Source organism: Diabrotica virgifera, chromosome 4 (genome assembly GCF_917563875.1).
Source record: "Diabrotica virgifera virgifera chromosome 4, PGI_DIABVI_V3a".
Lineage (NCBI taxonomy): Eukaryota > Metazoa > Arthropoda > Insecta > Coleoptera > Chrysomelidae > Diabrotica > Diabrotica virgifera.
In genome coordinates, this window is record NC_065446.1 from 151919991 (window position 1) to 151935253 (window position 15263).

The window sequence follows — 15263 nt, forward strand, 5'->3', positions numbered from 1 at the left end:
GTACATTTGAGTGACAATCAGATTTTTACCCTGTAACTTTACATTCAGATCAGTCAAGTGTTTATTCATATCTACCAAAAAGGCACAATCAACCCACCAGTCATTGTCATAATCAATTGGGTTGCCTTTTTCTAACATGAAAGCTTGAATAGGGTCACGTAATGCAAAAAATCTTTCTAAAACTACTCCTCGACTGAGCCAACGAACTTCGGTGAAATAAGGGACATCAGAAAACTTTTCGTCCAAATCTTGTAAAAACTGCCTGAACTGTCGGTGATTTAGTCCTCTGCTCCTTATACAATTTACTATTTTAATTATAGGTTGCATGACATGGTCCATTTTTAAATGTTTGGATGCCAATGATTCCTGGTGAATTATACAGTGAAATCCCACAAAATTTCCTGATGTTTTCTGTTTTAATTTAGTTACAACGCCCGAATGTTGGCCAACCATGGCAGGAGCGCCATCCGTAGTTGTGCTGCTAAGTATATTCCAATCGAGTCCATATTCTGCCATCAAATGCTCCAATGCAGAATAAATATCATTTGCTGTTGTAGTACCTGTCAATGGAACGCACTTTAATAGTTCTTCAGTTATTTCAAAGTTACTGTTAATACCTCGTATAAAAACAGCAAGTTGAGCTGTATCAACAGTATCAGTGCTCTCATCAACAGCCAGTGAAAAGTTTGTAAATTCCTTAATTTTCTCCTTCAGTTGAAGAACCAAATTTTGAGATAAATCATTTATTCTTGAAGCAACAGTGTTTCTTGACAGCGAAATATTTTGAATTATTGACTTTTGAAATGGAAATGAAACATCGGCAACTTTCAACATACAGTCTTTAATAAAATCACCATCAGTGAAAGGTTTTGATCTCTTCGCGATTTCTAATGCAATAATAAAACTTGATTTCAGGGCATCTTCGCTCTCAGTATTAGCTTTAGTAAACATCGATTGTTGACCTTGAAGTTTAGATTTTAAAGATGACAATCTGTCCATTCTTATTTTTTCAGTGTAACAATCGAATTTTGATTTATGATTCGTATCATAGTGTCTCTTCAAGTTAAACTCCTTACAAACAGCAACTGTTAAACACAGTGGTTTACCTTTCCATTCTATGAAAAAATATGCATTTTCCCATTTAGACTGAAAAACTCTACGTTCACTATCAACTTTACGTTTTTGTGACATTATGCCGAAATCGTAACAAATATGGAACTCGACACAATTATGGATATCGCACACGCACGACACAAACAAATGTACAATACCTTCTCAACCACTACTTCGCAACTGACTCACGTGACACGTCGACGCACTTCTTTTATATCGATAAGGAAGGTTCTAGTCTAGACTCGAAGCGCATGGAAGATTCTATTGTTCTCAACAAAAATAATAGGGTGTTTCCGCTAAGAGATGGTGTTACTGTCTATCTCTCTCGCTTGTCTAGGCACGCGCTGCCTTTGAAATGACTTATAAATGTAGTGTAGTGTACGCATTTTAAAACTTCCGTAGAGCAATCGAGTGAAGTCTAAAAGCTCTAAAAAACATGATTCTTCTTTCTGTGACACATTGCGATCGCGGGCCGTATCTTTGACATGACTGATCTAAACTATCCCTGCCTATACTCTAACTAACTGGGCTATCTACCATGTCCCACGGGAGTCAGTCTGTTTCTTAATAAACGTTTGCATTTAATAACCTGACATGTGCTAAAACATGGTGAAAACACAAAAAATCAAACAAATGACATAAACTTATCTAGACTGTATTTTAAAGAACATTATCTGTCTAGAAAGGGATTGATGGACTCTCACATTAGGTATATGAAATGAAATGGAATAAAAGAGTTCTACAATTTGCCATTTATTCAAATAAAAAATAAAAAAAAATACAAATTAAATTACAGCACAGTACGCAATAGCTTTGACACTATTATTAGTTGAAAATTTTTGTTTGCTATTAGTTGAACATTTTAAGATTGACTTTTTTTTAACAAGAATTAATACAAAGTAATACACGCAGTTTAATTATATAACATTTATACAGAGTGAGTTTTATGTATGGAACGCCTCAAATATCTCGGAAACGACTTGAACGATTTTTATAGAATTTGGTGAGTAAAGGTGTTCTAATGCGGCCGATATTATAGTGGTAATTACATATTGTTACCAGATCTTGCGTTTTTTTGAATATATAATGAACTTTAGTATTTGGAATAGAACACCCAATATATTTTTGCATTTTGAACAATAATAACTACTAATTAATTTTCATGTAATATTTCCTATACCGAAATGCCGTAATTTCTGAGTTATTTCTATATTTATTTAAAAAAAAATTAAACAAATTATAAAAATCAATTGTTTCAGCCCTGGCAGACTTGTTTTAGGTTCTTTGAACCATATGGAACAAATAAGGTCTTTTGTAGTTTTTGTCTAAAGTTATTCGTTTCCGAGTTATAAACAATTTAAAACTGAAAAGAATCGAAAAATGACGATGTTCAAGGCTCAAAAACACAAGTAATAGCTATTTGTATAACAAGGGAAGAAAGTGCTACTTTTCCTCCCAAGAATGAAGTTTACTGCCCGACGCGTAGCGGAGGGCAGTAATCATCCAAGGGAGGAAAAGGCACTTTACTCCCATGTTATACATATGGTTTTTCCACCTTCCTCAAATAACAAGTCATTTTTTCATTTTTAATTAATTTATTTTATGTAACTAACCAACAAAATTTATTAGAACTAAATCGAACAAATAGGTACAATATAACTGTCAACTGTCAAATATAAGTCAAACTATTAATGAAAACATTGTTAAATCAAAATAACAATTTACTGTTTTTTTACCATTCTGCAAAATACAGAGTGTTTTATAAATAAATGTTAAAATGTATAGATACTTACGTAATAGAAAATAGATATTATACAGGGCGTCAATAAGTTATATTTCATGAATGACATATGACGTTACTTTTACTTTTCCTCCCTAGGGAGGAAAAATACAACTTTGCTCCCTACAATCAGGTCCGGAAAAGTATACTTTCGGTAGAGGTAGGTGAAAAAAAATATTATTTTCGAAATCTCGAAGTGCCTAAACTGAAGTTTAAACTTTATTTATCAGTTGTCGATAAGTAATTTGTTTATTTCATTTTAAAAAACATTGTTCTTTAGTTTTTAATACGCCCGATCTCATAAGTTCTTCATTAACAATAAAAAAACAATGGCCAAATCACACATCGGCCAATATCTCTTTTTATATAATAATAAATATCTCTTTTTTTGAAATTTGAAGGTTTTTTAACATTTTACCGTGCGCGAATGGGCTACACATGGTAGCCAGACATTATCTTATTTAGTGCTTTTTCAGCAAAAAATTTTGTTTGGCAGATTGATCTAATATCTAATTGCACACCCTGCAAAAAGTAGGACGTTTAGTCTTTACGATATGGATAAGGAAAAACAATTGAGTGGTTGTCCGTAACAGTGAATATGGTATTCGTATTATATTTTTATCACCTTATAGGCGACATATTTCTTTAAAAGTTTCAATGCGATATTGTTATACACACAACACAATAAGATTATTTTATGAAAGGTTGCTATTCTCAAAATCTAGACAATTGCTCAATTGTAATTAATTTCGGAGCGAAGGCGTCGTCTGATATTAGGAAAGAATAAAATATTTTATTTTTACATTGTATAATAATTTATTATGACCTCTGAGTACGTATCCAATAAATAAGTGTTCATATTTTTAATTCGGTAGGTATGTTCATCTTATTGTTCATAATGCGGATAAATCCATTTTTCCAAATTTTTGTTACATATTTTTTTGTATCTCATAGTCTCTAAGCATATACCCGAACTAATATACAGGGTGTAACAAAAATACAGGTCATAAATTAAATCACCTATTCTAGGACCAAAAATAGTTCTAGTGAACCTAACTTACCTTAGTACAAATATGCATATAAAAAAGTTACAGCCCTTTGAAGTTACAAAATGAAAATAGATTTTTTCCAATATATCGAAAACTATTAGAGATTTTTTATTGAAAATGGACATGTGGCATTTTTATGGCAGAAGTATCTTAAAGAAAAAATATAGTGAAATTTGTGCACCCCATAAAAATGTTATGGAGGTTTTATTCCCTTAAGCCCACCCAAACTGTTGTGTACGTTCCAATTAAATTATTATTGTGATACTATTAGTTAAATTCAATATTTTTAAAACTTTTTTGGTTCTTAGTATTTTTTCGACAAGGCAGTTTTTATCGAGTTGTCGCTTCTTTTCTAATATGTTTACGTAGAGATTTTATGGGGGTTTTGTTCCTTTAAACCTCCCAAATGGTTGTGTACGTTCCAATTAAACTATTACTGCGATACCATTAGTTAAACACAGTGTTTTTAAAACTTTTTTGCTTCTGTGTATTTTTTCGATAAGGCACATTTTATCGAGATGTGACTTATTTTTTAATATGGTTTAAAATATACCTAAATATGTAAATCATAAATAAATTTTTCTATTATTATCAAGTCTCCATAATCGTACTTAGCCATATCACAGATGAACATAACAAATATATGTGGCCATATACAAATGTGTGGTGGATTTGACAAATAATATGCAAAATATTTCGACAAATACTGACTTTTCGAAAAAGTACCAATAGGCAAAGAAGTTTTTAAAGCATTGTGTTTAACTAATGGTACTACAATTATAATCAAATTGAAACGTATACAAAAGTTTGGGGGGGGTTTAAAGGAACCAAACCCCCATAAAATTTTTATCGGGTGTCTAAATTTCACTATAATTTTTTCTTAAGATACTACTGCCTTAAGAATGCCACATGTTCATTTTCAATAAAAAATCTCCAATAGTTTTCGATATATTGGAAAAAAATCGATTTTCATTTTGTAACTTCAAAGGGCTGTAACTTTTTTTATGTGCACATTTGTACTAAGGTAAGTTAGGTTCAATCGAACTATTTTTGATCCCAAAATATGTGATTAAATGTATGACCTGTATTTTTGTTACACCCTGTATTATTCCATAAAACAACTCTCAAACTGCAAGACGCAAGTGTCTCGCAGGCTTGGTCTTGTTCTTGCTCAAGTCTTGCATGGTCAGTCTTGGTCTTGGTCTTGCTAAAATAAGGCGGTCTTGGTCTTGGTCTTGGTCTTGCTAAAACGCAAGAACAAGACCAAGACTGCAAGACCAAGACCGATTTTGGGCAACACTATCACTTATACTACAGTGTCGCACCTGCTTGATTAGCAATTAAAAAAACAAAGGGGTTTTCGATATTTTATAGCAAAAAACTCTTCGGGATTTCGTCAATCAATATTTAAAGAATATCTACGTATTTTGGCAACATTGAAATTTTTAGATAAATGTCCGATTTAGGGTTAAAAATGGCAGATTTCGTAATTTTCAAAATTTTCAATCGCTTATATAACAAAAACTATTAACTTAAGAGAAAAATCACTAAAGACGTTTTCTGTTTGGAATGATTCAAAAAACCTAAAAAAAAATTTGTTCGATGCAAAAAGAATAATTTTAGAAAAAACCCCTAATCTTTCCCCTCGCCTGGCAAGGTCTTATGCTCTTCAGAATCGCCTGTCATTGTACACATTTCTTCTGAATGACTTACACTGAAAAAAATATTGTACATAGTACCAATGAACGCCAATCATTGAATTTATTTACATTGATTCAATTCACAATTTCGTTAATACTATAAACACGTAGTCATTAAGTAATGACCATATTCATTATTACAATGTAATTCTATTCATTAAAAAATAATGAATAGAATCATTAATCCAATGAATCTTTTTATCTATCCAATGACTTTTTTCATAATACTAATAATTTGTTCATTGTATATATGAAATTATACATCAGGATTATGCGGTTAAATTAATGAATATAAAACGTTGCACTAATGTACAGTGTTCTTCAAATTACGAACTCGTTTATTGAATCAATGTTTTCGTAACATTAAATCAATGTTTTCGACTTTGATTAATAACTCGATACATTGTTTTGATGTAACGCAATCATTGTATTAATGTAATATACCTGAATCAATGATCAATTCATTGTAGCAATGGTCTTGTACATAAATTGATACATTTCTTAAAACTCTATAAGTGTTTTTATTGGTGTAAAAATATCACGTGACAACAGTTGCAGCCTTCTAGAAGACAGTCACCCTGCAGACTCTGAGGAGCGGTGTTTGGCACTAGTGATTTGTGATTTGGTTGATTTTTCTAAGGTATGTTACATATATTTTTAACTATTTATAAATTATTTTGTTGGATTTCTATAAAAAAAGTTGTACTTCTATTTCCACTTTTGCAGATTGATATGGACTTTGGAGTGGCATTTGGAAATGGAAATGGACTTATTGATGGATGGGACAGCAATTTCGAAAGAATTATCTCCTTTCTTCAGTGTGAAAGTCATATCAAGGATAAAACAAATAAATTTTTATTTGAAAAAATTACCCATGAAGACATTACGGAATGTAAGTACGTACCTATTTCATTATTCAATCCTGCATATCCAGTATTGATTAATTTTTGTTCTTTGTAAATTTTTTCAAAAGCTAATTCGACACATAGGTAAAATAAAATAGGAACCATTTGAAAATATTTCTAAATGGTGTAATCTTATAAAAGGTAAACGTGTAAATTAAATCTTTAGGTGATTAAACCGTAAATAATTGAAAAATATTATTAACTCTTGCAGTAGGTAGTATCTATCAAAGTAAAAATAAACATCTCAACATCTAGCAATTTTTTTCAGGATAAATTAAAATATTTCTATAAAAAAAGTGATACCCAAAAATACAACTATGTTCACTATTTAGATTTATTTTTTTATAATAATTATTAATATAAATTGTAGATGGCTAACATGCAGTTATTCTTTGGATTCTACATCAATATTTTGTACGAACTAATACATAAAATATACCATCAGAGATTTTCAGTAATCATTCTTACATCGGGAAAACCCAGCAAGAAGTCGAAGATCATATTAGATTTTTGAAATCAAAGAAAAATGCCATTCAACCATTTGCTTTTTGTATGGGTGGTGATAATAATTAATCCCAAAGAGATGTTGTATTTATGGAGATGTTATTGTAGATGTATTTATTTTCACGATATCAGGTATACATTTTTTATATAATATAAATATATAATCAAGTATATTCAAATGGGAAATAAGCCACAATTTTACCTAAAAATGATTTTATTAACGTTTCGACGCCCAAGTCGGGTGTCGTTGTCAAAATACAAAATAATACTGAATAAATAAAAATGTTGTTGCTTAGTAAAAAATTCTTCTAATAATTTATTTAATCTGACTCATTTATATCGGCAATTTAGACACGTATTATACATTTTAAAGTAGACGACTTTAAAATGATATTGCCAATATTGATGAGTTGCGTTCCTGGGACGACTTTACTAAAAGATAGTTCATTCGATTACATGAAATCAATCCCAACTCAAGAATATCCGAAAATATAAAAAAATAGCTTCAGAACAACAATATAAATATATATATATATATATTGTTAAGATATGTAAAATTTGAATTAATATGGTTTCGATCTTAATATTTTAGAAAAGTTAAAACATATAATAAAAATATACCAAAATTCATTTCGAAGAAATGAAAGTCAATTATCTTTGGATGGCCGTAGGTAAACAAAATTTAAATAGGGATTAAGTATTTTCTTTGTACAGTTAGTATGATAAGAAAGTGGTTATGTGTTTGGACAATGAGACCGGGTTTCCCAAATGGACTTTTGCGGCGAGGGAACAATTGTATTTAGAAATTTAAATGAATGTAATCTTTGTTTAGATATTAAGAAAGGAAAAAAAAACCGATTGGCATGTAATTAGTTTTAGGAAATTTCTAATGGTAGGGAAAATTGGTGTTTGTTATCTGAAAGGTAGATGGGGATAAAATTGAGGAACTCGGATTGGTGAAGAAGGAAAAAGGAGGGGCTAGGTATGAAGAATGGGAGTTTAGCGAAATGTTAGAGGGTGGAAGAAGAGTCAGTTGTTAAATGATCGTTAAGTCGACTAGTGGTGATCTCTAAGAGTCTCCTGAAATAGTAAGGCAGATAAGTGAATAGTTGTGAGTTTGTTGAAATAAGTGTCCTGACGGAAGCTCATCACGTAAAGCATTGTAAGTTATATTGTTCTACTTATATTCCAAGAGTCACCGTTGCATGCCGGAACGAGAAATAGATTCAGTTTATCGAGAGGAGAAAAGGCTAGCATTGTTTTTTGAAAGATACGTGCATCTGTAGGGGGTCATTAATGACAATAGGCTTGCAATAATTTGTTGCGAGATTGCTGACTACATAGGGGGCTGCTAAGAGTAAATTGTAGGCGACCAGAGACAAGAATTTGGACAACTCATCATCCGAGAGACAGTTTTATTTTTTTTGTAGAATTATTCATAACGCAAATTTCAATAAGTACTTTAGATAGTGGTAGGGTTATTTCAATAATCAGAATAGGAGATATTATTTTTAGAGGATATTTTGAGGGTGAATTTATTTCAATAGATGCTTTTATACCATATATGTGTTTTATTCCGTTAATCTTTGACCTTATTTATCATATGTAAAGCAAAGGAGATTTTGAAGCACGAGAATATAAAACCCTGAGATTAGAGCATTAAATAGTGTGATTAAATCATAAGTGCATCATTAAAATTAAATTTAATTAATTAGTTAATTATCTAATCAATTGCTTTGAGCACACCGATCTTTGAATATCACATTAACTGGAGCCCAGAACGTGGTGGCTTAAAAATATCGCAGCTTTGCATTTGATGGTAGGGAAAGAGATAAGGAATAACTACAGGTGATCCAGAGATAATTTGACAATTTTTCCAGGTGTAAAAATAATTTTGATTTATGGATTGATCGTAGGTATTTGATATTTACTGCCATTGAATTATTTGATTTTTTTTTACCAATCGTACATTTGATATTTATTTTGAAATTTACTGATTGCATATTTGATATTTGTGGCGAAAATTTATTAAATTTGGGGAGAAATATTTGTCGTGTTCTGCAACTTATAGAGTGTTGTAAAATTTCACATTTGGCGGGGACAAAGAAAACAGTAACGAAAAGAAACAACATGTCGACCACAAGGAGGCAAAGCAAAATGCAAGAAAACAGAGAAGAGGAAAAAATTGTTGAAGAAGGATTGGATAATGAAGGAGATACAACGATTATGGAGAGAAAAGAACAGGGATTAACAGGAATAGAGAAACTATTGCAACTGATGCAACTCCAGTCACAACAAATGGATAGAAATCAACAGGAAACAAAAAGGACAATGCAAGAAAATCAACAGGAATCAAAACGAGCCATGGAAGAAACACAAAGAGAAATATCACAGAGAATAGAACAGAAATTGGAAGAGAATGATGGCAAATTGGAAAAGCGTTTGGAAAAATATGAAAATGAAATGAAAGCCTGTTTAGAAAAAGTTAGAGAAGAAACAGAAAGGAAACTGGAGATGCAACGAGAAGAAATAGAAACTAAAATGAAGGATATTAAGAATGTGCAGAAGATGGAATTAGAACAGTTAGAAAGCAAATTTGAAAATGCAATACAAGAAGACAGGCGAGAAATAGAAGAAAAATTTAAGCAAAACGAAAAACAAATTGCGGAACTCAAGAATCAACAGAATTGTGGAGAAAGAAGGGAAATGATTATCCATGGTACAAGCGACGCGAAAATACAATTTGGCGGGGATATTAGAAAAACACACCCAGTACCATTTGTTAAAAATTTGAGAACCAAATTGCAACATATTAGATATTTTGACGACTGCAAAGAAACAATTAGAAACCATCTGAAAGAAGGAGCAGCGTTATGGTATGAAAGTAAAGAAGATGAGTTTGAAAATTGGACAGATTTCGAAAATAAATTTCTCAACTATTTCTGGGGGAAAGTTAAACAGAGGGAAATCAACCAAGAGCTACAGAATGGAAGATATCACGAGAAAATGGGAATATCGGAGGAAAGATATGCTTTGCAGATATATAACAATTCCAAATATCTAGACTACAAATACTCTACCGAACAACTGGTAGAAATGATAAGCAGACATTTCGAAGAAACGCTGGAGGACCACGTGATTTTGAGAAACTATCAAGATATTGATAGTTTGTGCCAATTCCTTCAAGTAAGGGAAGCAAAACGGAGAGAAATGCGAAACAGAAGACAACATGAACAATATAATGGACCGGCAAGAAGGTATCAATCAAATTATGACCAGAGAAACCGACATGCCCAATCAACAAACGAAGATAGGCCGAGAGAATACCAAAATTACAATAGACAACAAAATTATGATAACAGGAATCACGCAAAAAATAGAACATATGAAAATCACAACAGAAACAGAGATGCACAAAATCCTCCGACTAGGAATACGAACGAACAAAGGGACGGTAGAAACAATCAGAATTTCCAACGACAAAATAGAAGGGAGATGAATCATGTAACAATAGAAAACGAGGAAGAAGATATATGCAATGAATCCAGACAGGATTTTCAATAAAGCATCCACTGAACAAACATAAACAACTCTCCGGTATATTTTGTCATCCGAGAGAGTTTATACAGTTGGCGGGAAATGAAAGACAAAGTTCTAATTCCAATTTAATATTCTTAGATGCATTTATAAAACATAAAGCGATTAAAATTTTGATTGATTCTGGATCGGAGATATCGTTAATCAATAAGAAACTAGTAAAAGAATTAAATTTGGACAGATTTGTGTATAAAATTCCTAGGGTTGCTTTAGTGGGTGCAAACAACAAAAAATTGACGACAGTAAATGAAGGTTTGGGAGTGCGGATCAGAGTGGGAGACAAATACTATATTATGCAATGTGTGGTGATCGAAGATTTAAACCATGATATGATAGCGGGAATTGATGAATTGAGTGAAAAACATATCACCATAAATTTTTCGGAGAATAAACTGGAAATCAGAGCAGAACCAGACAACATAGAAGAAGAAACGGAAATAGAGAGGAAAATAATTGTTGAAAAGATAAATGAACAGGAAAAACATAAAGAAATCAATATGACTGTAGAGGAAAAACCGAAAGTACAAGAAAAAAATCAACCAGAAAAAAAAAAGAAGGAAGAAAAAGAAGAAGAGTTCAAAAAGAAAGAAGGAAAACACGGTGGATACAAGAGAAAGACAGGAAATCGAAGATACGGAAGAATTGTCGGCAATCGACGATAAAACAGAAAGGAAGCAGGAAGAAAAGGAAGTTCTCATAAGAGAAATGAAAGCAGTAGAAACATGGTGCTCGGGATACCAAATGGAAATTGAAGATAAAAAAAAAACAGAAGAAGAAATAAAGGATGAGGACAGAGAAGAAATGGCAATAATGGACGAGAATCCAGAATTTTATGAAGAAATATTATGGACAGTGAACACATGCGAACAAAATGAGGATGAAAGAAAATTAAAATGTGGAGAAAACATGGAAAAGGAAGTAGAGAAGATTCTAGAAAATTATGGAGATTTGATTAATGAAGAAAGCCGAGTGGCTAAAAATTATGAACATTCTTTTAAAGTTAAAAACTTAGAAAATTTTAAATCCAAGACATATCCAATCCCGTATAAATACAGGCAAAGCGTCGGACAGGAGATTGAAAAAATGATCGAAGACAAGGTGATAGAAAGATGTGACTCTCCATATATCAACCCGATAGTATGCGTTAAAAAATCGAGTGGTGATTTGCGATTATGTTTAGATGCAAGAAACATTAATTCACACACAATCGCGCAATACGAAGCGCCTTTGAACATCGAAGCCATATTTGGACGAATCACAGTGTCACACATTTTTTCCAAAATCGATTTGAAACATAGTTTTTGGTTAATACCTTTGGCAGAGAAATGTCGAAATTATACCGCTTTTTCGATCGACGGAGTGGTATACCGATTTAGGGTGGTACCATTTGGCCTACAGAGTGCATGCGCTGCTTTGGTTCGCGCATTGAACACAATCTTAAATAGGCATGAAGAATTTGTTGTACATTACATAGATGATTTATTAATTTTCTCACCAGATATAACAAGCCATCTACGACATATTCACACTGTGCTAGAAGAACTGGATCAAGCGGGATTGAAATTAAATATTCAAAAGTGTCAGTTTTTCCAAAAGGAAATACTGTATTTAGGATTCAAATTAGACACAAAAGGGATTAGTCTTGCAGAAGATAGAATCGAAATTATAAATAACTACGCTAGGCCAACCAATTTAAAAACATTGCGGGGATTTTTGGGAATGGTAAACTATTTCAAAAAACTAATACCAGACATCAGCACAAAAGAAATACCGTTGATAGCATTACTTAAGAAAAATGTTAGGTGGAAATGGGGAACGGAACAAGAAATGGCTTTCAAAAATTTAAAAGGAGCTTTCTCCACAGCTGTAAGAGTACACCACCCAAGATATGATCAACCTTTCATTCTCCGGACCGATGCTTCCATAACAAAATTCGCAGGGGTGTTATCACAGATCCAAGACGATGTAGAGGTGCCAATCTGTTTTGTCTCCCGTGTAACCAAAACATATGAGAGAAAGTACAGCGTTACTGAATTAGAGTTCGCCAGTGTGTTATTTTGTGTAAATAAATTACGGTTTTACCTACTAGGGGCAAAATTCACCGTTGAAACAGACCATGCAGCTTTGGTACATATAATGAAAAATAGGCTGGTAAATAATAGAATTCATAGGGGCATTCTTTTACTTCAAGAGTATGATTTTGAATTTAAATATATCAAAGGAACTGACAATATCTTGGCTGATGCGTTGACGAGAGATGAACAATTCCGCAAAGAGGACCACAAAACTCTCCACGTTGGCATGAACATAATGAGAGAAGAAGCAGGCTTATTTTCTTTGGCTCAGATCAGGGAAAATCAGGAACAACTGGATGAAAGAGAAAAGCAAAGGGCCGAACAAGAAGATAACTTATATTTTAAGAGGGTCGATGGTAAAGAACTATATGTAATCACGGAACAGATGGCAAAAGAAGTTTTAGCAAAATTACACTGTGACAACAGACACATTGGAAGCAGGAAGGTGTGGCTTATGTTCAGGGAGAACTACATTTGTCGACAGGACTATACAATAGCCAAAGAGATGACTCGAAATTGCGAGACATGCCAAAAGTGTAAAAGTAAGAATTTCAAAAACGAAAACATCACAAAAAACGTCATAGCTCGGAAGAAACTGGATATTGTCGCCATTGATATGTTGAGCGATTTAATAACAACAACACAGAGGAATAAACACATATTAGTTATGGTGGATGTTTTCTCAAAGTATTTAAAACTGTACCCATGTAGAACCACGAAAGGAGCTGAAATACTTCGGAAGATAGACGATTTTATCGAAACAGTGGGAAGACCAGACAATATTTTGTTGGACAATGCGACATACTTTAGGAATGACCGTTTTAAAGGGGAATTAAGAGAGAGAGGCATAAATACAAAATTTGTAAGCATCCGACATCCACAGAGCAACCCATCAGAGCGTTTTATACAAGAAGTCACAAAATTTCTAAGAATTGCTGCGGAAGAACATCATCGACATTGGGACAGAAAAGTGTTTGAAATAGAGACGTATTTGAACTGTGCACCAAATACGGTTACCAAGGAGACGCCTTTATATGTAATGAAAGGAACAATGCCTACGAGACCGTGGGAAGACACCGCCCCCAGACAATACGAAGAAGTGATCGAGGTGGTTCAACGAAGATTGAGACGAAGTGGAGAGAAATATCTCCAAAGGCAAGAGAGGACCCGAAGAAGAAGGCCGGTTACATTCCAGAAAGGGGATAAAGTTTTAGTGAGGGCACTGAGGGTGTCCAATTTACAAAATGGTATTTGTGCTAAATTGATGCCGGTATTTGAAGGTCCATATAGGGTCAATACGGAAAATGGGGTAAATAGTTATGAATTAGCGCATATAGAGACAGGCAAGATACGGGGTATTTTTAACATTCACGACATTTATAAGTATCATGAGTAGAGTTTGGTAACATAATGGAATAATTTGATCCTAAAAAAAACTTGTGTCATTTAAATAAATAACAGAGTTTTTCGGCAAATCAAATGGCGGGGAGTTGTTAAGATATGTAAAATTTGAATTAATATGGTTTCGATCTTAATATTTTAGAAAAGTTAAAACATATAATAAAAATATACCAAAATTCATTTCGAAGAAATGAAAGTCAATTATCTTTGGATGGCCGTAGGTAAACAAAATTTAAATAGGGATTAAGTATTTTCTTTGTACAGTTAGTATGATAAGAAAGTGGTTATGTGTTTGGACAATGAGACCGGGTTTCCCAAATGGACTTTTGCGGCGAGGGAACAATTGTATTTAGAAATTTAAATGAATGTAATCTTTGTTTAGATATTAAGAAAGGAAAAAAAAACCGATTGGCATGTAATTAGTTTTAGGAAATTTCTAATGGTAGGGAAAATTGGTGTTTGTTATCTGAAAGGTAGATGGGGATAAAATTGAGGAACTCGGATTGGTGAAGAAGGAAAAAGGAGGGGCTAGGTATGAAGAATGGGAGTTTAGCGAAATGTTAGAGGGTGGAAGAAGAGTCAGTTGTTAAATGATCGTTAAATCGACTAGTGGTGATCTCTAAGAGTCTCCTGAAATAGTAAGGCAGATAAGTGAATAGTTGTGAGTTTGTTGAAATAAGTGTCCTGACGGAAGCTCATCACGTAAAGCATTGTAAGTTATATTGTTCTACTTATATTCCAAGAGTCACCGTTGCATGCCGGAACGAGAAATAGATTCAGTTTATCGAGAGGAGAAAAGGCTAGCATTGTTTTTTGAAAGATACGTGCATCTGTAGGGGGTCATTAATGACAATAGGCTTGCAATAATTTGTTGCGAGATTGCTGACTACATAGGGGGCTGCTAAGAGTAAATTGTAGGCGACCAGAGACAAGAATTTGGACAACTCATCATCCGAGAGACAGTTTTATTTTTTTTGTAGAATTATTCATAACGCAAATTTCAATAAGTACTTTAAATAGTGGTAGGGTTATTTCAATAATCAGAATAGGAGATATTATTTTTAGAGGATATTTTGAGGGTGAATTTATTTCAATAGATGCTTTTATACCATATATGTGTTTTATTCCGTTAATCTTTG